The sequence below is a fragment of the Myotis yumanensis genome, unplaced genomic scaffold (assembly GCF_028538775.1).
Source record: "Myotis yumanensis isolate MYYU_CA2020_CCGP unplaced genomic scaffold, mMyoYum1.0.hap1 SCAF_17, whole genome shotgun sequence".
NCBI classification, from domain to species: Eukaryota; Metazoa; Chordata; class Mammalia; order Chiroptera; family Vespertilionidae; genus Myotis; species Myotis yumanensis.
The window spans coordinates 10,104,141-10,128,788 of NW_027223768.1; the positions used below are offsets into that span (position 1 = coordinate 10,104,141).

At 56.4% G+C, this 24,648-nt stretch overlaps 1 long non-coding RNA gene across 1 annotated transcript; it reads left to right on the forward strand.

Annotated features, from left to right (window-relative positions):
* Positions 1–4,601: 4,601 nt before the first annotated feature.
* On the forward strand, positions 4,602–23,441 carry LOC138995788 (uncharacterized). The gene is made up of 4 exons (XR_011468671.1): positions 4,602–4,717; positions 4,988–5,121; positions 21,680–21,767; positions 23,017–23,441. It is a non-coding gene; the product is annotated as an uncharacterized lncRNA (long non-coding RNA).
* Positions 23,442–24,648: the final 1,207 nt, after the last annotated feature.

Sequence of the window (24,648 nt, forward strand, 5' to 3'; positions counted from 1 at the left end):
TGTTTTCTTTACCTCGTTTTGTCCTAAAAACTTTCTTTTTTACACATTACTTATATATTTATTATTATGTCTGGGTTGAAGATGATTCACCATGGATGATGTTTGAAGTTTTTTCCTCCTTATGAAATGTTGAAGGGACAAAGTACCTCCTCACAGGTCATGGCAAAATTTCTTGAAATAGCCGTGGCCTAAATAGAATTAAATAACAAAAAGCGAAACATAGTTCTTAAAGTTTATTTTGTTAGTGTTGTGAATGCTGGTACATCAAACCATCCTGTGATGATTCAAATTATGTTGTAATGTAACCTCTATTATCCTTTTTGTGGAGCTTAACTTTTTTTTTTTAAACATTTTTAGTTAAAAAATTTCTTCAAATAGTTATCTGACTAACCACTCTATCTTACCTTCAGATCAAGTGATAATCTGTTTCCTATGTATTCAACTATTCAAATGTTTTTCATAATAGTTTTTAAATAGAATAACTCATTAATTATGGCAGCATTTCAATGCTGAAGAATTAGACATACATTTATATTCAACTTATTTATAGAATTAAAACATATTCTATACACAAGGAGATACTCCAAAATACATCTAAAATGATGACTTATACTTGAAGGTAAATATTCGAATATTGTGCTAATTATTACTGACATTTTGGTGCTAATTAGATATGACAGTGACTCTCAAGGTCACACAATTACTGGCTGTCACAAACTCATGGATGCCAGGAGTTATGTTGAAGTATGCCTGTGGCTCTTTGGCCTTCTCAAGTCTGAGGCTCAATACCAAGGCCAAAACTAGTTCCCAGCCCATGCATACTATCCCCCATTTCTCAGGGGGTCTTCTACCAAAATGAATGTATAAACTAAGAAAGAAGAAAGCATGAGATTCAGGCAACACGAGGTCCAGCTTAATGGAGGGAGGAAGCAAATCTCTAATTGATGGTGAAAGGAGGCTTTGGGTCCACAGCTGTGAAACAGGGGTAGCTGGCAACCAGTCCAGAGGATCCAGAGATAGAGCTCCAGGAAGTTGAACTTGATAGAATATCTGATGTGTCTGAAGGACGGGAAGTGGGGAAGGGTTTAGATGGAGAGGTGAGAGCTGAGGTTAAGGTTAGTGTTAGGGTTCAGGTTAGGGTTAGGGTTAGAGTTAGGGTTAAGGTTAGTGATAGCTATGGAAAATTGTATCAGATACGCACTCTATGAGAGTTTGTGTTCTCCCATCACGGCCAGTGTTGGATGAGACCCTTTGCCACGGGGTGTGGGACCTGGGCAGCCCAAGAAGAGACCGGATAATGCAACCTGGACGTGCCTGGAAATACATTCACAGTGAGAAAACATTACCGAAGTGAGAGACCAGAGACAGGAAGGAGGCGACGGATGAATTTTCTTTCCTTCTTCTCTTCCATGGCGGATGCTAAGATGTGGTTTCACCTTGCAGCTCGCTCAGTTGGAGAAATCGCAGGTGCAAATGAACATACCTGGCCACGCCACCAGCTGCGGCTCTTTGTGGCTCTCGTGTCACCAAGGTGGTGACACACCACTTTGCATTGTTGCCCGTCTTCAAAAGATACATTTAAAAACGCATTTCCAGTGCTAGTTATGGTAAAGGGCAAGACTGTGGTTGTGTTGTTCACTCTAAGATGGAGTTAGGGTAAGTGTATGTTTCACTTCTAAGGGAACTTGCAGTTTTCTGGAGTCATTGTGCCTTTTTCTATTTCCTCTAGCTCAGGTGATTTGCCTGTGATGCTCCTCAAAGGAGTGGCCGTCTCGTCAGAACTTCCTGCAGTCGGCAGTGGGCCTGCATCACCTGCCGTGATGGTGAGGAGCCCCCGGCTGGTGCTGCGTGAGTCAGACCCAGCCTGCACCCTCACTCCGAGGCCACTGAGCATCAGACACGGGGCTTCCCCCTGCCCGGGTGGACTCTGCCCTGTCCCTGGCAGGAGTCCAGCTGCTGGCAGCTCTGGCAGCCGCTGCAAATCAGAAGCCAGGGCCGCGGACGGAGCTGCTTGAAAGCACCCTCTCGGGCGGGAGCTTCTGTTGTGCCGGCCAAGAAGCCTCGTGGTTTCCCAGGACGGCGTTGTCCAGGCGGGTGGCTGGAGTTGTCCAGGGCACAGACCCATCGGAGGGAGGGATTGTGTTAGCCCGGGAGGAGGCACCCACTAAGCGCCAGATGCCCCGCTCGGTCCTTTATGAGCACGGTCGCTAACCCCACAACAACTCGGCAGGTTTGTAAGTCTTGTTCTGTCCTGGAGATGAGAACCTGGCGTTCAGAGAGGTCAAGTAACTGGCCAAAGGCACAGAGCACTAACTGGGGGATCAAAGATCCATCCATCCATCCATCATCTGTCCAGTGCCCCGTGTTTCCCACTAATGTCCCAATGAACCCCTTCCAGGAGCAGGCCAGGCAGTGGTGCTGGATGCTGAGAACAAGCAGTTGGTGCAGAGGTTCCCGGGGAGAAGGGTCCCAGCATCTGTCTGCTCCCAGATCACTGCCATAGCCGGGGCTAGGGGACAGCTCGAGCCAACAGCAGCACCTGTGAGGCTCCGGCAAAGGGCTTCATCATTGTCATCGTCACGGCTGTCATTGTGGTTTGGCTGCACGCTCCACAGCCGATGAAAGCCTTGCACATCCCTCCTTTTATTTGAACTATGACACCCTGCCAAGTAGATGTTAACGATTCTCAGAATGAAACTCAGAAACGTCCTTCCTCCCACAATCTTCCTTCCCCGTGAGTGGTCAGGGTAGCCCCTCTGTGGGGTGGGAGGGAGGAGCCAGCTCCCCACCTGGGCAGTGAGGGGCCCGGCCAGGTATCTGTGGACAGACGGACGGACGGACGTGAGTCCTCACCCAGGTGAGGGCGGAAGACGCCAGGCCCCGGGGATCAGCTAGCATTTGAACCCAGCCGCAGAACAGCAAATATTGATTCAAGAAGCTGCCCAAAGGAGCTGACATTTTTATAGTCAACAAATCAAACCCAGCCCCTCCCAGCGCCCCCGGGCACAGGCCCTTCCTCTCCAGGCTGCCAGGGCCCAGCTCTGCCACTGCCCTGAGAAGAGGAGGAAGAGCGGGTGGGAAAGGTCCACAGGGCCTGGCTGGCGTGGCCACTTCACCTTTTGAGGGGAGAAGGAGCCCCCCCCTGCAGGGGTGGGACCTGGGGAACCAGCCAGCCAGCCTGACAGGTGTCAGAATCCCCTGGGACAGAGCAGGACCTGGCCTGAACCCCAAGGACAACAGACACACACCCCACACAGCTTCCTCCTGGGGTGGCCCTCTGCTCTGTAGCACGACCTGGGGCCCCTCATTCATGGATGAGGAACCTGAGGCCCAAAGAGAACAGTGCCTCTCTAAGGTAAACAGCAGGTGGACGGCGAGGCCCCCTCACCTTCTGTTCAGGCAAAGGAGGGTCCAGGCAGCCACAGTAAGCAGGCAGATGCTGCCCTTGCCCTCTGGCTCTGCCCACATGACTTGAAGCTGCACTCACGCGCCTGCCTGCATCCTTTGCTCCAGCAGGTCTCTTACCTGGAGTCGCTCCCTTCCATAACCTCCTTGGAATGCTGCTCACCACTCCCGCCCGGCCAGGCCCTCGCTGAGTGCTCCGAAGCACAGGCTGGTTCCCCTCGCTGGCACTGAGGCGGCTGCGCCTGGGGTGCATCATCCTGGCCTTGTCTCAGTCCTTCCAGACCAAGAGCCCCAGCGAGAGCAGTGGCTGCGCTGGATCCATTCCTGTTGCCGCAAAGAGCCTAGAAAAGTGCCTGGTGTTTAGCAGACCTTCAGTGTCTGAGGAATTGAATTAAAACAACCCAAGACACTCAATGCAGAAACGCAGGAGCAAATTCGGCTGTGTGTGAACCAGGGAGGAGGCTGAGGAGCCCGGGCGACCCACGGCAGGAAGGAGGCGTGTTCCTTCTCTGCTCGCTCAGGCTCAGCCTGCTCAGCCTTGTCCTCATCCATCCAGCCATCGCTGAGGGGTTGAGCCTCTGGGTGGGTCAGCCCTGGCTGGGTGCCGTGAAGGCAAAGGCGGGGAGCTCGCGCTCTGCATTCTGTGTGGAGCTTCTGAAGCACACGGGTATCCTGGCCAGGGACCCAGAGGCACTGGAGGGTGCATTTTCCTGGCCCAGTGGTGAGGTGTTTGCATGGAGCTTGCTCAGGGCAGAGGTGGTGCAAACCCCTCTGAGCTGGGCACACGGTGCAGATTTCATCACCTACATGAGACCCTCTAGGACTCTCTCTTGTCCTGAGCAGGCACTTCTGTGGCCTAAGGCCATAGGGCCACCCAGGGATCAGTAGTGGGGGGGCTCCCTAGTCTCCACAGGAGGCCTCCATATATGGTAAGGGTGTGTCCAAGGCGACTGTCCCCTCTGTCACCAATTCTCAGACATCAGGAAGGGAAGAAAGGGCATGTGGACCAGCAGTTGATCTTTAGGAAGTTGACCCAGGAGCATTTGTTTTTTTATCATATCTGGTCTGCCTAAACTTTGTCATGTGGCCATACCTACCACAAAGGCCTCTGGGAAATGTAGTTTCTTGTGGGGCAGCCACACACCCAACCCCCCCCCCCCCCCCCCCCCCCCCCCCCGCAAGCTGGATCGCCAGCCACCATCCAGCTCTGAATGACCTTGGGCGTCCTTTTCCTCATCTGTAAAAGAAGAGTTTCAGACCACGGATCACTGAGGTTCCCTCCAGCACTGCCACTTGACGTCCGTGGTTACAGGTGAGTTATTCAACCTCTCTGGGTATCAATTTCCTCATCTAGAAAAGAGAGATTAAAATAGTTCTTACCTCAGAGGCTTGTTGTGAAATCATCCCGGGTTATGCCTGACATATAAGAAATAATCAATAAGTGCTTGCTATAATCAAAATAATCTGAGTTCCGTCTGTCATTTCCTTAGGAAGAATCTGATGTACTGGCTCATACTGAGGCCTCACACAGGGTCAGTAAGTACTTGGCACAATCCCTGCTCTAATCCTCCCTCTGTAACAGGAACAGACATCGTTAATCCATCAAGACGTTCTCCGTGTGAGCCAGGAGCCAGCCTCACAGGCCTCCATGCAGCCCCGCCAATCAACCCAAGATGGCACCCCCTCCTCCAGGAAGCCTGCTTGCTTCAGCCCCAGGTATGCTCCCCGCCACCTGCACATGCTCCTCTCGTGCTTGTGTCATGCTCGCCGGCGATTTCCTTTTTGCCTGCCTGTGCCCCAGCTAGACTGAGGGCTCTCCAAGGTCCAGCCCAGTGCCTGGAACATTGTATATATTGAAACAATGGATGCTAGACCCTGGGGCTGGCAAGTGGGGAGATGTTTAGGGGTGGGCAGTGGCTACGGGACCACCTCACAGAAGACCATGTTCCCTGCCTCCGGAAACTGCCGCAGGAGCTGTGGGGCGGGTCTCCCAGCCCAATGGCCCCTGCCGGGCGAGCTGGACACTCCCGAGGGATCTGGGGCAGCCAGCACAGGTGGGGACCGAACCAGGCCAGCGAACATGGTGGCCCCATGATTTCGCTGAGGGACCTGCCCTCCCCAGGGCCTGTGTTGTCAGCCTGCACCTCAGGCTCCAGGCTGCAGGGCGACTCCCAAGTGAGCCAGGCACCTGCTTTCTACTCCAACAGACTGACACTCAGTATCACCTTGGCGACATAGAGAATGAGGGGGAGGGGAGCGGGGGACCTGCCACCACCTGCCTGGTTACCCCAGAGAGGTGCTCGCTGCTGGGGCTCAGGCCGGCGGGGTAGGGGCTGTGGGCACACTGTCCCTGAGCTGCGTGGGGTGCCCACTCCTCTATGGAAGAGAGGACTCTTTCTCACTGATCTTTTACTAAGCCTTTACGAGGTTCAGAAGGTTAACATTGAAGGGAACAGCCGTGTTTATCTTTCGTTTTCGGCTGATTTCTTCAGTGGCCTTTATGTGTAGGAAGTTCTTTACCATTCGAACCAGCCCGTGCTTCTCTGGTTTCCTGCGACAGCTTCGCCTCTTTCTCGGTGTTGGCCCAGCCCGCCCCGGGTTGGCAGGTGGCTGAATGCTTCTGGGCTTCTGTTTCTCCAGAGCGAGGGGGTTGGGCTAAACCAGACCTTCCCCACGCCGTCCGATATGCTTCGTGGAAAACGGGTTTCCTGGGCAAAGACATTTGGAAAATGCAGGTTGCATCAAAAGTTCTGAGAAATCATACAATAAAACAGCGATTTGCAACCACTGTGCCGCAAGAATTTTGACAACACACAATACCTGCCTGTTTGGTCAGGGGCACGACCTCTTTTCCGGCTCAGGGGATGCTTCGTTACCTGTGGTCACCCCCTTCCACAGAGGAGCAAAGGGAGGCTCTCCGCCAGCTGTTTTAAGCCTGATTTTGTCCCCATTGAACTTTAACCCCTGTTCAATGGGGTCTGAAGAGATAGTCAGAGGCCATAATATTGCCGTGGGCTTGCGCCTCCTTCAGCTGTCCCCCTAGTAGTCGACATTTGTTCCTGTTTTACCTTAAAATACGAACAACGCAATGATGGACAAACTTGCCCATTTTGCATGTTTTATTTCCTGGAGGTAGATTTCTGGAAGTGGCGTCACCGGGTGAGAGGATGTAAACTCGTTACTGTTCGTCCTGTGTGTTGTCAAGTAGGTTTCCAGAAAAGAAAGGCCGAGCCCCACACCCCCGAGCAGTGTGGGCCGCGCCAGCCGAGGTGGACCAATGACCCGCTAGGGCCTCCGTCCTGTTCTCATCCATTGGGACGACCCCTGAAACAGACCTGACCCAGCCTCGCGCTCATGAAAACAGGTTAACCAGTAACTGGAAGTAGTCAGTCCCATAGGCCCGTGGAAATCCCTGGGCCCCTTCCCACAGAGCCCTAATTGTCGTAGATAATAAATCCAGAGGGAGTGGCGAGACCTGCCAGCACTCTCGCGTCAGCAGCTCTGTGCTGCGGTCTCAGGTGTCATCTGCTGGGACAACGCCAGTCCTGGTGAGAAATATGGGGCTTGGAGTCTGTCGTCATCAAGCCAGGCAATCATCATCATTCCCAACATGGATTGAGTATTTACTCAGGACATTGTGTGGATTAACTAGTCCAATTCTGATGATAATCCTAGGAGGGAGGCTTTCTCACTATGCCCATTGTGGCAGTGGGATGAGGAAATGAAGGCACAGAAAGGTTGAGTAACTTGTCTGAGGTCACACAGTAAGTAGGTTGTGAAGACCCAGGGGCTGGGGCTGAGACAGGGGAAGCAGTGGGCCTGTGTCCGGCTCAAGCTCAGCCTCTGCAGCTGAGGAGTGAGCAGGCAAGCTCCTAAACTCCCTGAAACTCCGAAACTGCCTGTAAAACCAGGACACTGACAGTTTCCAGTGCGGTAGGGTCGTGCCTGCTGTCCTGGCCGGTCCCTGAGCCTCCTCTGCTGCTGTTCCTCCCGCAGCCGCCTCTGCTTCCTTAGCTCTCTGCGCAGAGGGCTGCCCGAGCCTGGGCCCAGCTTCCCCAGCGCCTGCCTTTTGCATAGGAAGCAGCTCTGTCACCTTTGGGCCTCTGAGGAGCCCCCTCCTGGGCCCTGCCCACCACAGGATCACGTCCCTCTTCTGTAGGGGTCCCCCTCCCCACCCCGACCTCCCCGTGGCCTATGGCTTTATCTACTCCACTCTTGACCAGCGCCCCCGATCCAGACCTTTCCTCCAGCCCACAAAGGGGGCAACAGAGCAGGGTGAGGCTCAGGAATGTGCTGGTCCTGGTGGGAAATGCATGTCTCCTGTGGATCCAGCTGCAAAGTACATATGAAGCAATTATTTACCAAAGGAAAAGGCAGTAAAGGAGCTCAACAAATATTTGCTGAATAGGGAACACAAACGCCACTTTCCGTGATGCACACTCAGAAGCGTCTCTCATGGGAAAGCACTTTGACTCTGAGGGCCCTGCACATGTGCATGGGAGCCCTGAGCCCTGACCCGCAGGTGTGCATGGGAGCCCTGAGCCCTGACCCGCAGGTGTGCATGGGAGCCCTGAGCCCTGACCCGCAGGTGTGCATGGGAGCCCTGAGCCCTGACCCGCAGGTGTGCATGGGAGCCCTGAGCCCTGACCCGCAGGTGTGCATGGGAGCCCTGAGCCCTGACCCGCAGGTGTGCATGGGAGCCCTGAGCCCTGACCTGCAGGTGTGCATGGTAGCCCTGAGCCCTGACCTGCAGTGAGACACAGGAGCCTCTGGGGAGGAAGTGTCTGGTGCAGTGACTTCCAGTGAGTCCATGGCAGCTGGTGTCGAGGCTGATGTGCTAAGTACCCCAGAGGGACTCAGGAGGCACTGGAGTGAGTAAATGCCCACAGTCCCTGTGCTAGAGGGGCTTCTCTGAGCGTCTGGCCTTGAGGACCATGTCCCCGAGCTCACTGCCCTGGGACACGACTGCTGGATACCTGCCTGGGAACCTCAGGGAGGGTGAGGAGGGTGGGGGGGGGCAGGAAGGAAGGCAGCTTTTATCCAATCATAGAGCCCCTCTCAGACCAGAGGCACCAGCATTTGTGCCCCGGACGGGGAGGGCTTCCCTCCCTCCCAGGCTTCCACCAGCAATGCCAGAGAAGGTCGCCCCTCCTGACTCCCAAAGGGATGCTGGGGTCTCGGGGGTAACTGCTGAGGATCGCAAATAGCCTGGTGACCTGAGGTCAGAGATTCACTCACACAGACGTGCGCACGTGCACACACACACACACACACACACACACACGTACGCACATGCACATACGCACACGGGTTTTGTGGGTGGCACATCCTGCAGTTCCAGGCCCCTGGAGACAAAGTCCTGCACATCCCTGCAGGCTCATGAGCCCAGGGAAGACTTGTGGGGAGATGGACAAAGGGTGGGCGAGCGTTTGGAGGGGCGTCTCCGGCACAGGCTGGAGGAGCAACGCCCCGGAGACTGGACTCGAGGACGCTAGCTTGGAGGCAATGGTGGCCGAGACTGAGCTGGGGCAGTGGGTCCAGGAGAGAGGACTCGGTGAGGGCAGCATGGGGTGGTGGAGCATGTGGATGGTTGGTTGTGCTGGGGTCTGGGAGGCCAGGGCGGCAGGCAGTGCCCGGGCAGATTGGAGCCATTGCCCACCTGCTGGCTCTGCTCGTGGCAGGTGGGGACAGATGGGGTCAGGCCTGGGGCTGGGTCCCTGGATGAGAGCAACATTACTGGGCTGTTCTTCAGCCTGGAGACCCAGGGGAGAGGGGTCACGCCTGGCTCCGTTTCCCCTCCTGGGCCACTTCTCCCGCTGCCTGGGCCACACTCTGTTTTTTAATTCTTCATGTTGCTGGCGCTTCAGACCTCCATCTGTTGTGAGGTCTTTCTCACGCAGGAACCGGCGGGTGACTTCCAAGCCCCTCCGGACGAGGCTGTGTGACCTTGGGGCCTTGACTTGATATTTACCTTAGATGTTTATCTGAGTCCACGGAGGGCTCAGGCTGGGGGTTTAGATTTGCTTTGCTGGGGGGCGAGAGGGGGTCTGAAGGGTTAGTCAAAATATACTGTTGGCCTCCATTTCAGCACCTTTCAGCTGAGCCTTCACTCATTGCCATGCTGTGTGACAGGAGCTGGGTACGTGGAGATGTGTAGGACATGCGCCCTCCCCGAGCAGAACAAGGGAAGATGACATAGGAGCCAATAAACCACCAGGCGGAGAGATACATAGAGGCAGAGCTCACTGCGGGACGCTGAGACACCACCCAAGAGTGAGCTTGACAGTGGGAAGGAGTGTTCAGGGAACGCCTTCTGGGGGAGGCGACATTTGAGCTGGGTTTTGAAGGATGCGTAGGAGTTCACTCCTGGTCCATAGTAGGGAAGGTCGGCAGGCATTCCAGCAGGAGGAATCGCTTCTGCAGGGCCTGGAGGATTGAATGGGCATGATGAGTACAGACGATGGTTATCAGTAAAGCCCTGCTGGGGGGCTGGGTGACTGAGAGTGACCCTGGGGAGAAGGCATTCACCTGGGAGAACAGTGCAGGCAGCTCTTCGCTGAGTGCTCTGTAGCCTCAAGCTGCGTGTGATGGATGTGTCCTGGCATTCTGCATCATGCCATCTTTTGCCCAGGACCTTCTCTTGTCTTGCCCTCAACCTCCCCTGCCCCTGAGTTTGGCCCTTCCATGACAGTCCAGCTCTGGGCACCTTTCCCAGCCACACTGCAGGGGCTGGAGCTGCTTCAGCGGCACGTGGAGGGCAGGGGCCCCAGGAGGACTCAGCCAGGGGGCTGGTGGAGAGCTGTCCGTGGGTGGTAAGACCCAGCACTGAGGCTGAAGCATAGAGAAGGAAGGGCAACCTCCCCCACCCCGACCACTGATCGCCAAGTGGGCGCCACCTCAGAGGGCACCTGGGTACCAACAGGGCGGCTGATCAGAACCAGGCATAAGAACCAGGGCAGAGATGGAGCCACACCCAGGGGTGGGGCAAAGGCACCAGTGAGGGCTGCCTGCCCTGGGCAGCAGTGTGGGGCCTGCGGCCCTGTGGCAGGCAGAGCCTATGGCTACACCGTCTCCCTCTGATGTAGCTGGCGGAGGCTTTTGGAAAGCTGGGCTGCCAGGGGGGTGGGGGGGCGGGGACACCCAACTCCACCCCCCAGGGAAGGGGTGCTCACCCCTTGGACTGTTTGCCTCTGCACGGGGTGAAGGCTGGTACGTGTTGCCGGCCTGCTCACACTGACAGCTGATATTTACAGTACTTGGGGCTTTCCCTCTGATGGGCACTGTGCTATGTGTTTTGAAAATGTTACCTCCTTTAATCTTCATACCCGCTCTGCATGGGAGGTGCTGTCCGCATCCCTACTTAGAGATGAGAAACCACGCACAGGGCAGTTGCACACAGGGCCAAGGCCATGGCCGGCAGCGAGGAGCTGTGCCCGGGACCAGTGCACGGTGCCCTCAGCCCTGAGCTGTTCCCGCACTGCCTGCCTGCCCGCTGCGGCCCAGCCCCCACGTTCACCGCAGCAATGGCTGATGGGGAGTGGGCGGCACTGGGTCGCTGTCGGGGTGGGGGAACCTCTGAGCTAAGCCATCTTGCTCTGCCCTCTCCCCTCGCCCACCTACACGACTGCTTAAGCAGAGGCGGGGCAGCTATGACTTGGGCCACCCTCCGGGGCTGAGAAGCCACCGGGGGCTGAGTTCCGGAGATGCCCTTGGGACCGGGGACCCTCAGAGGCCCAGGGTACTTGGCTGTGGCGAGGCACTGGCTCTTGCAGCCAGGCACTAATCCGAGAGGAATACTTGGTATTTCCAATCATTCCGGCTGGAATTAAACTTAAATCAGGCCCCAAAGCACAGCCAGGAGAATGTGAGCAACTTGCCAAAGAAACCAGGCCTCCGCAGGAAGTGTGTGCTGGAAAGCAGGAGGGGGAGGCACGCACCCTGCACTCCCAGACACCCCCCATCCTCAGCCCCACTATCTGGGCGCGTCCCTGGTAAACCACCCAGTGGTCGGGTAACAGGCACCTCAGCCAGGGAGGCAGCCGGGGGTCAGAGCTCTGGGTCTCACCCAGACTCTGCTGCTGTCGCAGGTCCCTTTGCCCAGGGTCCCCTGGTTATAGCTGGTGGCATAGAAGCAGCCCAGTTTCGTGGCTGGGAACATGGGCAATGGAGCCAGTGTGCCCAAACCTGACTCCATCTCCCAGTGTGTGACCACTGGCCCATGACCCTCTGGGCCTCAGTTCCCTGGTTTGGAAACATGAGATCATTGGGTATTTGTGAGCATGAGGTCGGTAAATACACATGAGGAGCTGTGCCTGGCTGATGCAAGCACTGTGTGTGAGCTATTGTCATTCTCCTGGCCTCAGTTTCCTCACTAGCAAGATGAGGTTGGGGTGGTACTTGACCCCAAGGCCCTTCTCCAAGCGACGTTCTCTAGCCATGGACCAGGCCCTGCCCCCAGAAGAGCACTTCCTTCCCGGGGGAGGTGGGGAGAGACTGGCTGGGCAGAGAGCATGGCGTGCTCCTCAAGCCACAGCTCATCCAGTGGCTGTGCGTACAGGGAGAGTGTGCGTGTGCGTGTGTGTGTGTGTGTGTGTCCAGGTGGAGGGAAGACAGCCAGCGTTCGGTTCTTTGTGGAAGTGCAGATGAGAATGCACCTTGGCAGGAGCCTGTCTGATGGGCAGGGGAGTAACCTGCAGGGAGGGCTGAGAGTTAACGTAGAAGGTGAAGATGTCCAGCAGAACCTAGAGGAGGAGCTGGAGAGTGGAGGCCGGGTTAGGTCCTCAGCGGGGGACACTGACCCCAACCTCTCTGAGGTTTTTATGTCGCCACAAGGCAGGTGTGGCTCAGAGGAGCCCCCCTGAAGTCGTCAGTGGTCCCGTTTGGACTCGAGAACTCCAGTCCGACCCCCAGGCCCGGGCTTTGGTGCTGTTCCAGGCTACTTCTTGGGGGAAGGCAGACAGACCAGGAAAGGCTGCCACCGGCCCTCGCTCTGCACGGCTCAGGTACGGGAGGCTCGCTGCCCAGGCAGCGGGCGGTGTTGGGTGGGCACCCGGCTCCGGGGGGGCAGTGGTTGCAGCTCCAAGTGCTGAATGGCAGTGCCCCAGGCTCTGCTGAGGAGAAGAGGGCCCGAACTCACGAAGCCAGGGCAGCCAGAGGCTCCAGCAGGGCAGCGAGGTGGGCAGAGAGCGGCCTCTGCCTTCACCCGGGGTATTTACATTTTAGTTCTGTTTACAATGTGCTCTCTGGGCCACTCAGGTCCCTTTCTGAGCCTCCGTTTGCACATAGGCCCTGACTGTGGGGCCCTGACTCCGACCCTGGCCTCGCAGGAAGAAGCATGTGGCGTCGGGGTTAAGAGCACAGCCTTGGTACCTCAGCCTTGACCCTTGGCAGCTGTGTGACTCTGGGCCCGTCACAGCCTCTCAGCCTCAGTCTTCTGTGTGAAATGGGATTACCGTGGTCTCTGCCTCAAGGGCCTCTGTATTAACTCAGATCATCCCCATGAAACACTGAGAACAGCACTTGGCACAAAGAAAGGGCTCGTAAGTCCTCGTGACTGTTGCAGTTGCTGCGGTTTCATAAGGCTGTCTGTCCGGAGAGCTCGCTCACTCACTTGCTTGTTTCTCGCACAGAGGCAGTGCTGAGCTGCGGGGAGATCTACTGGAGGGAGCGGGTCTATAATTGTTTGCACTCATTCATGCCCTTCTTCCCTTTGAGATAACACGTTTCACCCCATTGACTTTGGACTTGACCGTGAGACAGGGACTGTGAAAATGCGATGATGTTCTCCAGGTCTCAGCAGCGCTCAAAACGAAGCGAGAGGGTTTCCTCATTGCACTTGCTTGTTTCCTCTGTCACGGAAGGGGTTGCCCCCAAGGGGCAGCTCCTCCAGCCTGGGCCCCGGAATGAGAAGTCGTGGGCAGAGCCACAAGGGCCACAGTTGACCGCCAGCCGCCTGGGATGTGAGCGAGAAAGCCAGGTTGGTTGTTGTGAGCCCCTGAGCGTTGGGGCTGCTCGTTACCACAGCCACACGGACCCATACCGACAGGATTAAGAGGAAGGGCCTCCGAGGAGGGGTCCCACGACCTACTGGAGTGGAGGAGACAGAGCTTGGAAGCTGATGTGAAGGAAGTGATAGGAGCAGACAAAACCCGGCACACACAGGCTGGCACGCATGTGCACACACGTGAAACACAAGGGAACTTCCACACCATCTGCCCTTCTTTCCCACCAGATGGACGGCAGCAGGTCGCTGGAGCGCGCTCGCTTTCCTGCAAGGTCCCCTAACCCACGCCCCCTGGCCTGGAGCTAGCAAGCTCTCCCCCCACTCCCCACCCCCACCCCCCAGCCCGGGCGCCTCCCTTGCTCCTGGCCCTGATTCCTGGGTCGCTCTCACTGAGCAAGTCCAAGAAGCCCTTTGCATTGGCCTCTGTTTTGTTTGCTTTCACTTGTGCCATCCTGCTGTGGGCAAGAAGGAGGGAGCCAACATCAGCCGCTGCCACAGACCAAGGGCAACATTTCCTGGCCTCCGGTTGGGATGTGGTTCCCTTCCCGTGGGTCGTCCTCCCAGAGCCAGGTCTGTAAATGGTTGGCTGCTGCGCTCTCTCCGGCCCTGCGGAGGTTTGTCTCAGAGTGGGCCCTGCGGGCTCTGCTCCGTGGCCTGCCCTCCGACCCCCGCAGGTCTCCCGGTGGGCACCGCGGCCGGGCAGGCTCTGCCATCTTGCTTTGGGAAGAGGGGCTGTGCGTGAAGCCTGACCTCACTGGCCTGGGAAAGGTTTCCATTCGGAGCACTTTCCACCCAGGAGGCAAAGCAAACATCTGGCCGCCCAGTTCCCTTGGCCCCTGCCAGCCACCCCACTCGGGGATTCCAGGCAAATTCCATCATTTCTCCATTTCCTTTCCTCCCCGTCTAGCGGAGCCTGGGCCGCTCTGTCTTCCCTCCCATCGGGGAGCCATTCACAGCCTCTCCCTGTGTCTGCCCCGGCCCTGACGGGAGTTTTCCTGTGGCTTCTGTGGCCACCACCCTGTCATTCACCACCCAGTGCTGCAGGCTCCCCAGCACTAAGGACTCTCCCAGCCAATCTCAGCCCAGTGTGGTCGCTCCAGGCAATTATCACCAAGACCTTGGAGAAGCCGCGTCCTTGGCCCAGCAGCTCCCAGCCCCCACCCAGTTCCTGGCAGCTCGGTCCTTGCATTGGGTGCTCTGGGTGCAAGGACCAGGCACTCAGCGGCCTCAGGCGTTGCCTGCAGGACGGAGGCTGGGGCCGCCCAGCAGGGCTGTGGGGGCCTCCATTCAGCCCCACAGTCGGGACCCCTTCGCTGGTGCGGCATCCTGTCTGCATCCTCCTTTTCTCATCCTTTTCTCGGCCGCTGCTCCTGTGGCTGCTCCTGTGGCTGCTTCCCAGGCTCTCTCCTCTCTTCTCCATCGCACGTGCTTCCTCGTGGGGTCTCTTCTGCCTGCTCGCGGGGTCTTGTGCTCTGTGGCCTCTGCCGACAGGAGCCGTCGCTGTGCGGCTGCTCTGGAGACCCCCTGAGAGGACGCGCTTGGGGCATCCCTGGCACCTAGTCCCGCTGGACAGAGGCCTGGGCCAGGCCACCTGGCAGGTCTCTGATGTCCCCATGACCAGCCCATTGACGGTTCTCTTGGAGTCGGGTGCCGACCCCCAGACCAGCTGGTTCTGTGTGGCCAGCTGTGTGCTGGCCTGAGCCACAGCACGGCGGCCAGCAGCTCAGGAACTGCCTGTGGTGGCTCCGTCCCGAATGTGGGGTGGGGGGCACTCGCGGACTCCCGCCATCAGATGGCACCAAGAGTGCCTTTAGCTGTCCCACTTAAGACGCCCATCTGTCTCCTGCTGCTCAACACACACTTCCAATAGGGCAGCTCCTCACGTGTGCCCGGCTCCCCGGGTCCAGAGACAGGGTAGGAGCCTTTGGAAATAGCCTGGGGCTGGCTGGGGAGGCTGTGGACTGGGCGGGCCCTGAGAATGGATGGGTGGGGAGGCGCAGGGTGCGGGGGTTGGAGGGGCTGGACGGGCTGGCAGAGTGGAGACAGGACTGCGTCTGGGAAGATGGGGGCTCTCCATGGGTGATTTCAGGAGGGCAGAGGAATGGAAGGGCCTGGAGCAGGGGGCAGATGGTCAGCCCAAGAGCACCAGGTGGTCGATGGTCGTGAGAGCCTGGCGCCGTGGCCGTGTGGTATGAGCTTGGCCTCAAGTCCCACAGCCCAGCTTCACTTCCCAGCTTTGCAACCTGCTAGTTTGCTGACCTCAGCCAATCGCTTAATCTCTGCGCCCAATCTCCTGATCTGTCCCAGGGGAATAATAAGGCCCTGCTGTGACCCCCTAAGGCGATGCAGGCAGAGGGCACCACACTATATGTCCAGCGGCAGCCAGGCCTGGGCTAGTAGGGACGACGCTTTTGTAACTAACGTTACAGATAAAGTAATAATAATGCCAATCAGCCCTAGCTGGTTTTCTCAGTGGATAGAGCGTCGGCCTGTGGACTGAAGGGTCCCGGTTTCAATTCCGGTCAAGTGCACATGCCCGGATTGTGGGCTCAATCCCCAGTGTGGGGTGTGCAGGAGGCAGCCGATCAATGATTTTCTCTCATCTCCCTTCTCCCTCTCCCTTCCTCTCTGAAATCAATAAAAATATATTTTAAAAAAAATAATGCCATTCACAGGGACCAGGAGCCTGGAATGGATGGGTCTCGCGCTTGGTGATTTAGGCCGGAGCTCAGCTAGAGAAGGGGTTCCCAGAGCTTGGGGACCCTGGCCTGCATCTGGGGTCTCAGGAAGGTCCCGAGCCCTGGGTGGGGGCCGGGGCAGCTCTCAGGCCAGCCTGGCTGAAGGACTGGCGTGGACGAACCTGCTGGCACTGAATTTGACTCAGCCGTGAGGAGCCCGGGCAGAGGTGGCAGAGGTGACAGGGAAGGGACCTGCTGCCGGCCCCTGTCCCATGCAGGGCCCCGAGGCTCAGTAACCCTCTGACAAGCCTGGGGAAGAGGCAGCAGTTGGAGCCACGCCCACAGCAGGGCTCAGGCTTGGCTGACGGTTCTAGTGACCTTGGGGCTCCCCGTCCCCCTAGAGACCAAGGTGGCAGTTTCAACCAGTGGAGACGTTTCTTCAGCCTCTCCTCTGCGTGGAACCGCTCTTACACTCCGCAGAGCGTCTCGGCCCCGCCCTGGTTTCTGGAACTCTCCAGCCTGGGCACCGAGCTGCACCCGCATGACGCCAGCGCCTGGACGGGGGCCTCAGCGCTGACTCAGCGGAGCCCGGGGCCTGGGCCTGTGGCTGCCCCACTACCAGGCAGGGGTCCTCGGGCTCCCGAGCTTCTGTGCACCTCCTCTGCCCCCTGGACCTCGGAGCTGATGCTGGTCACGGGCTGAGCGTGGAGGCTGGGAATGTAGTGGTTATTCAACTTCCTGAGACGCTGTCACTACGTAATCGCCGTGTGCCCTCGCGGTGACGCTGTGGCACGGATGAGGCAGGTGTCGTCACCCACATTTTACAGGGGAAACTGAGGCTCCGGAGGTTCTATTGCGGCTGCCTGGCCCCTGAGCCCAGGTCTTTGCGCCTCAAAGCTGGTGCTCTGTGCCAGGGGTTCCCCAAGATTCTAATTTAGAAGGTGGGTTCAAGGAGTGATCTTTTCACAGTCTCCCCAGACGGCAGGTGGAGGTGCATGTAGGAGGCTGGGACCAGGAGGGCAGAGGCTGCGGGAGAAAAGGAGCAGATCAGGTTGCCCTGTGCAAATAGCGGGAACTTGTCACAGGAAGTCGGCTCCTCTCCAGGCCATGGTTCCAAGGACGGGGGTGGAGGCAGGGTGCTCAGGGCTGCCCAGGGGGTGTCTGGAGGACACCCTGCCCTCAAAAATTCCAGAAAGACTTTGCTCATCAAGAGTGGCCGATGGAGCTAGATGGCCCGATTCAGGTCTCTCTCTCCGGCTCACCAGGCCCGTGGCTTTGCCGAGTCCTCCAGCCTCGCTGCCTCAGTCTTCCTGCAGTAAATGAACCATCCTTCCTCCAGGAAACGGCCCTTGGTGTACAGTGAGCCCTTAATCACTGTAAGCAACCCGGGGACCAGGGCTGCCTTTACCCCGGCGGCCTCTCCCGTTTCCAGCCTCCTCCTCTGCAGCTCCCGGCCAGGCCCAACGGGAGGAGACAGGCTCTAGGACGAGGGGGGAGATGAGACAAACCCAGCCCAGGTCAGGTCAGCTCTGCCCCAAAGCTCTGCCTTCCCCTCAGAGCCTCCCCACGCACCAGTGTGACCGTGGTCTTGCACAATTCCAGAGAAGGGGGACCCCGTCGGCGTGGTGACAAAGGCACGGGCCAGGCCAAGCGAGCGGGTGCCCGGAGGCGCTGTCCACGCTGCCTCTCACTGTCCTGGCGTCAGGAAGACTCGGCTCATGTTCTCGGCACTGGAAACTATGCCCTCATCTTGGGCTTTCTCCATCACCACCAGCTCTGCTCACTTGGACAGCCGCCCCGGGGAATTCGCTCAGCAAAACAAATAGACATGTATTTTGTATCGGATCACTGGCAGCGAGGATGGGTTCTGGCCCGTGAACTGGAGCCGAGGCCAAGCACCGTTCTCCGGAAGCATGAGGTCTCCCCCGGCATGCAGACCCCAGGTGGAAGGGTACAGGACCGAGGGACAGCGGCTCCACGTGTGCATGGGCCCCCCTGAAGCTCCGGAGCGACTGTCCAAGGTCACACAGCAAGTTTGGAGGAGCCGCCCAGGGAAGCCAGGCTCCCAGCCCTCCCCGCCCAGGTGCCCCCCGGGCTGGCTTGTGCAGGATGGACATCATCCTTGGGTGTTTGCCAGCGTTTGGAGCTTAATGAGGTAGACGCTGGTTTAATGAGTAGAAAGGCCAGTTTGGGGATTCTCGGATACAATGATAATCATCATTCCTAAGAAGGACAACAGAGCTCTACAAGATTTTAAAGTAATTTTCTGATCCTCACAGATCAAATGATGTTTAAGGAAGTGTGGGAGCTAGCAGGTGCTCTGTCTAAAGTAGCCGTCCTCCTCTGGAACACTATCAACAATAAAAAATATATAAAGTAGCTGTCCTCCAATACCAGTGTGCATAAAACCAGCCAATCACTGATGGGGCCACCTCCCAGTGGGCCTGGATATGTGACTGACTGCACAGAGTATTCTAGCTCTCCAGTGGCTGGACACCCGTTCTTGGAATCCTACTTGAAAAACCAGACAGGTAAGACTGGTGTGCTCACGGCGCGTGCGGGAGGCCTCTGCCCAGCTGTGCTGTCGCTGCTGGCGGTGTCCTGTGTGGGGTGGAGGGTGGGGGGACAGGCCTGTGAGGCACAGGGGCTTCTAGGCGAGGGCTGGTCCACTCGGTGGAGAAAGGAGGAGGTGTGTGCTGAGGCGGGCGTGCTGGGGTGGGCCTGTTTATTGATGCAGGTTCCGGATGGAACAGCCTTAGCTGGCTTCCTTCAGGACGCTAGGGTTAATGTTCTGTTCCTGCAAAAAGGGCCCCTGGACGGGTTCCGGTCAGCGAGGGGTGGTCAGTCACACTCTGCCACCTGTGCATGGAGAGCAGCACCTCCGATCACTTACTCTTCCTAGAGGCCCGATGAGGCCGATACTATTGTTCCCATTTCTCAGAAGAGGAAACTGGGGCACAGAGAGAGTAAAGAGCTCGCCCACGGCCACACAGCCTCCAGGCTGCGAATGCCGGCCAACCTGGCACCGAAACCTTCCCCTTAGACCAGGTGTCGTAGGGGTGGTCCTTGCTCATCCCGGCGGGAAGGACCAGGAGTGCCATCCCAAGCCATGGAAGAGGAGCCTCGGTTGGGGCTTGGGAAGGTGCCTTTTCAGCAAGTACCCGGGTGGCTCCACAGTCTTCCAGTTTGCAGAACAGTATCCTAAACGAAGGCACAAACTCACTGCCCCCGATGGGAAGCCCTCATGGTGCTTCAGGTCAGGACCCCGGGGAAGGGCTTCCTCCCCGGGGGCCCAGCTGATTCCAGTCTGAGAAACACACCTCTTCCCCAGGGGACCGACACCAGGACAGATGGGACCCTCCCTCCTTCCAGGGGCAGCCTTGTCCCCAGCGTGGGTCCTGCGTGCTGACCCGGTACAATCAGAACATCGCTGGCAAGCAGTTCCTGTGGGTCACCCCCTTACTGCTGGGACTTGCAGTCACCCATGGTCCCAGCCCCTACCCCCCGCCCCACACCCCAGCAAGAGCAGGGGAGAGGTGCCACCTCACCCAGGTGGGTGGTGAGAACCCCAGTGTGGTTACAAAACCTCTGTACCATCTGCAAGCACCTGGCCTGGGATCATTTTAGGATTTCTCACACTGAAACAAGCCCTTGGGGAGAGAGGCTCTCTAACAGCACAGTCCTGGCTCGTGCTTTGGGAGGGACAGCACCAGCTCGATGGGAAGGGATCCTCGGGCGGGCGGGGACGGATCTGCGGCTGTGGCGGTCGCACTGCTGCTTACCCCGGGAGGCCTCAGGCTCTTGGCCCCCCTCTGCTGTCCCTTGAGCACCTGTGCTCTGTGGTCCCAACCTAGAAGCCACCCGAGGGCAAGCACATGCCCACACAGAGTTGCCAGCACCAACCCCCCTCCGGGAGTTTGAATTTTAGATGGCAAAGGAGTTGCAAATTCATGGTGGGAGGAGACACTGGAAGGGACAGTAGCCAAATCTCATGAATGGTTAGGAATCACTAATATGGTGCCAAGAGGACATTGAGAAAAATGAGCGCTTGGATCACCGTGGCCCTCAGGTCCCGGGCGCTGTGAGGTCAGCTCCCTGCCTGGGGTCTCGGTTCCCAGCCACTCCCAGGGAAGCCTTCACCCCCACATGCACAGGTGAGGACTGGAGGGGCCTCCCCACTGAGTGGGTGCGACCTGCCTCCTTTGGACTCTCATCGCCAAGACTCAGTGAGCAGAGGAGGGAGAAGGGGGAGGCGAGGAGAGCTGGTGGCTGAGAGGGGCATCAGGATGGGCCCAAACCAAGCTGGTCATCACCAGGAGGAAACCCACAGCGGGACTTGGGCTCCGCCTGCGTGATTAGTGCTCCGGAAACCGCGGGGACCCGCTGGAGGCCTTGACTGATGCCGTGTTCTTTTCCATTTCTTCTCTGATTACATTGATCCCGTACTTTTGCTGAGGTTGTGACAGTCTAATTATAGACCTCTTGGCTGCTGAGCAAACAGTCGGCCCCACTCAGTATATCCGCCTGTTACACAAGCTCAGCTCTGGGACACTGTCATTACAGACAGCCAACCCCAGGACGCATGGAGATGCACAGCCACACACCCTTCCCCTCCTTCCCGTCCCTGCCGGAGCCATAGGTGCTGGGGGTGAGCCAGGCCAGGTCCTTTAAAAAAAAAGATGGGAAACTGAGGCTCAGAGCAGCGGCTAATATAACACAGAGCTTGCAATGAAACCTAGACTTGGGGTTGGGGGAGTGGTGACGTTATCCAAGGCCTCTTCCTTTCTTGTTTTCTTTTTCTTTCTTCCACCAAACATCCACTCGGTGTCTGTTCTAAGAAACGTGGAGGAAAAGTGTCACCTGACCAAGAGCAGGGAGTGTTGGCCGGGCAGGGCCAGCTGGATAGTCTCCATCCTCGACGCTTCTCAAGAATCCATTTCCTGCCCTGACCGGTTTGGCTCAGTGGAGAGAGCATCAGCCTGCGGACTGAAGGGTCCCAGGTTCGATTCCAGTCAAGGGCATGTACCTTGGTTGCGGGCACATCCCCAGTGGGGGGTGTGCAGGAGGCAGCTGATCGATGTTTCTCTCTCATTGATGTTTCTAACTCTCTATCCCTCTCCCTTCCTCTCTGTAAAAAATCAATAAAATATATTTTTTAAAAAAGAATCCATTTCCTGGTCCTCCAACGTGTAGGCCTCAGAAACATGCCTGCGTCTGTGACCCCGAGGTAGATGCATCAAAGATACTGATTGGCTGAAGCAGTGCTCGCAGGGATGGGTGTAGAGGCTGGAAGGAAGAGGCATGTGTTCAGACCTCCATCTGAACTTGCTTTGCTGTTGGGCTAGAGCCCCTTCCTGGAGTTAAAGCTGGAAGCGCCAGGGAACCTGTTCCTGAACCTTCTTTGTAAGTGGGGCTTGGGCTCTGCCCATGAGACGGTCCCCATCCAGATTTTGAGAATAAGCAGGGACACAAAGACTCGATGGGCAACAGGTGGTGGCTGTGGTGGTGGTGGCCCTGTTCTCCAGCCACCCTGCTGATTCTCTGGGCTCCCCAGTAGCTTTTAAAGAAATCCCGTTTTGTGTAAATCTTCCAGAGTCGTTTTTGAAGAATTGCAACTAAATATCCAGGCTGAGCTGAGGACTGGAAGATAAAGTCTGAGCACTGAGAAGCACACCTGGTAGGTGAGTGCGCTGTTCCTAGCCAGGGGGCGGGGCGGAGCATGCAAGCCCTCTGGCCAGCTGGGAGGGCAGAGGGAGTGGGCAGCAGGTCTCGTCTCCAGCAGACGTGGATGTCAGAGGGTGGGGGGGGCGGGGCGGAGCATGCAAGCCCTCTGGCCAGCTGGGAGGGCGGAGGGAGTGGGCAGCAGGTCTCGTCTCCAGCAGACATGGACGTCGGGGGGGGGGGGGGGGGGGGTTCGGGCATTTTGGCAGCTGGGGAGAGACATCCGGGGCCTCAATGTAAGGCAGGTTCAGAGTGGCCCCAGGGGTTGGTCACAGATATGAAGTGATCCGTTAACAATTTACATGTCCACGGCACCCCTTTTCCCTGAAGGGAGATTTGAAAGCATTAATCCTCAGATAAGAAACCTGGGGCCTCAGAAGTGACGGTCGCCACAGCAAGGCGTGGGGCATTCACCCTCCCCTCCTCTCCACCAACCTGCTTGCCAAGCTGTCCTGACAGTAACGTGAGAAAGGGCCCTGTTTGGCGAAGGGAGCTACTGTGTGCACGGGGCCAGGGCCTGCAGGGTTCACTACCTCCTTTGACCAGCACACACCTCCGTGGAGCAGGGAGGCTAATGACCATTCCCGTTTGGGATGAGGAAGCCGAGACTCAGATTGGGAAGCCATTTGACAGGGATGCAAGCCATCTGACCCAACCTCCCCCTTCCTCCAGGGACACCCTTAGGGAGGTGGGCAGGAAGCGGGTCCAGAGACATCCCTCAGAGGCGTGCAGCCAGCACAGCATCTTCAGCACCCACCCTCTTTCCTCCGGCAGTGCCACCATCGCCTTCTCCCCTTTCTGGGCCCTGATCTTCCTCCCTTCCTGATGCCCCAGTGCCCCAGTGTCTCTGCTGTCAGAACTGCCCCAAAGATCGAGCTCACTTCCCCCTCCCTGCCCATCAGGTCTGACCAGTCCTTGGTTCATTCCTTCTATGCTTTGCTCCAAATAAAACTTATGCCTTTCCCCTGGCTGGTGTGGCTCAGTGGTTGAGCATCGACCTGTGAACCAGGAGGTCACGGTTCGATTCCTGGTCAGGATGCTTGGGTTGCAGGCTTGATCCCCAGGAGGGGGCATACAGGAGGCAGCCGATCAATGATTCTTATCATTGATGCTTCTCTCTTCTCCTCTCTGAAATCAATAAAAAGATACATTTTTTAAAAACTTACACCTTTTTACTCCAAAACGAGTGTTCTTTCTGTACCACCCAAGAAGAACAGTGGCTGGAAGAAGCAGGGAAGAGACCGGGATTCACTGCTGGGAGTTCCAGATGGAGCGGAAAGCAGGCCCTGCCTCGCCCACCGGAGCCTGGCTAAGGGGACAGTGCCCCATGGAGGTTCCAGTCCGAGTGCTCGGGACACAGGTTTGTTCAGTTTGTGGAAATCGTTGAGCTGTGCTCTTATGATCTGGATGCCATGCTCTATATGGCAATGTACAGCAATAAAAAACTTTGCTTAAAAATCATTTTTAGAAAGATCTTTGGACCAGGGCATTTAATAAACACATAGCATGGCGATCCACCTAGAGGTAAAGTAATACAAAAACTCCAGACTTAAACTGGTAAGTGAGGATAGCTGGGCGCTAAACAAGGGGTTTTTCTTGCCTTACAAAAAGGATTAATAATAGAAACTTTTTTTTTTTTTTTTGCTTCCCCATGTAGTTAAATAAGATTCTATTCAGCTCTGACCGGTTTGGCTAAGCAGATAGAGCGTCGGCCTACGGACTGAAAGGTTCCAGGTTCGATTCCGGTCAAGGGCATGCATCTGGGTTGCGGGCACATCCCCAGTAGGGGGTGTGCAAGAGGCAGCTGAATTGATGTTTCTCTCTCATCGATGTTTCTAACTCTGTATCCCTCTCCCTTCCTCTCTGCAAAAAAATCAATAAAATATATTTTTTTAAAAAAAGATTCTATTGAGACAGTTTTTTCAGGGTCATGGCCACAAGTGAGGCACAACCTGCATTTCGAAGACTTTCCTGCCTCTGCTTTTCTTTCCTTGGCAATCCTGGGTGCAGATCAAAGCAGCGCTCAGAATGCGAAGGTCTTGAAACCATTTTGATTGGATGTGCTCCAGCGGAGGCCAGAATGGGGCAAGAAGGAGGCCCCGATAACCTCGGAAGGACAGTTTCAATACGTGGTTCCACGGCCAGTGGGCAGTACCTGGCGACTTCCTGAAACCCCCTGCACAGGGTGCCACAGCTTTATGAGGTAGAAAGAACACTGTGTATTTTAAAAAACAAAAAACACACACAAAAATGGAAACAAAATTCTAGCAAAGTCGTCATGCCCCAGAAATAAAAAAGGGCCCAGAGATAAATGTATACACACATATGGATAATGAATTTCTTTTCTGGCTCGTGGCTCTCCCTTCGTACCTACCACAAAATTGCCTAATGGTCAGGAAGCTGGACAAAATTTTATCCAAACAAAGGTAGAACCAACCAACCCCTGCTAGATCAAATTCTAGGTAAGAATTCCTGACCTGTGTTCTACCCTGAGGCTACCTGTGCTAATGGCATCCATGAGGTACTGAAAAAGTAGAAATGGTCCAAAGGCCAACGGAATATAATAATCTGCATTCATTTTAAGGTGGTTGTGTATGCTGGATTTTTTGGACAATCTGCATTTTAAGTAACAAGTCACTCCTAACTGCATTTTTTAGCAATTCAATCATTCATTCATTATTCATTCATTCATTCATTCATTCAACAAAACTATGTGTTGTTGGTGCTGAACTAAACGATATATTTTTTCCATGAGGGAAAAATAAATTTTGACCCCAAGCTGCACAAAAAATTAATCTGAGAGGAATCATAGACCTAAATGTGAAGGCTAAAACAATCAAG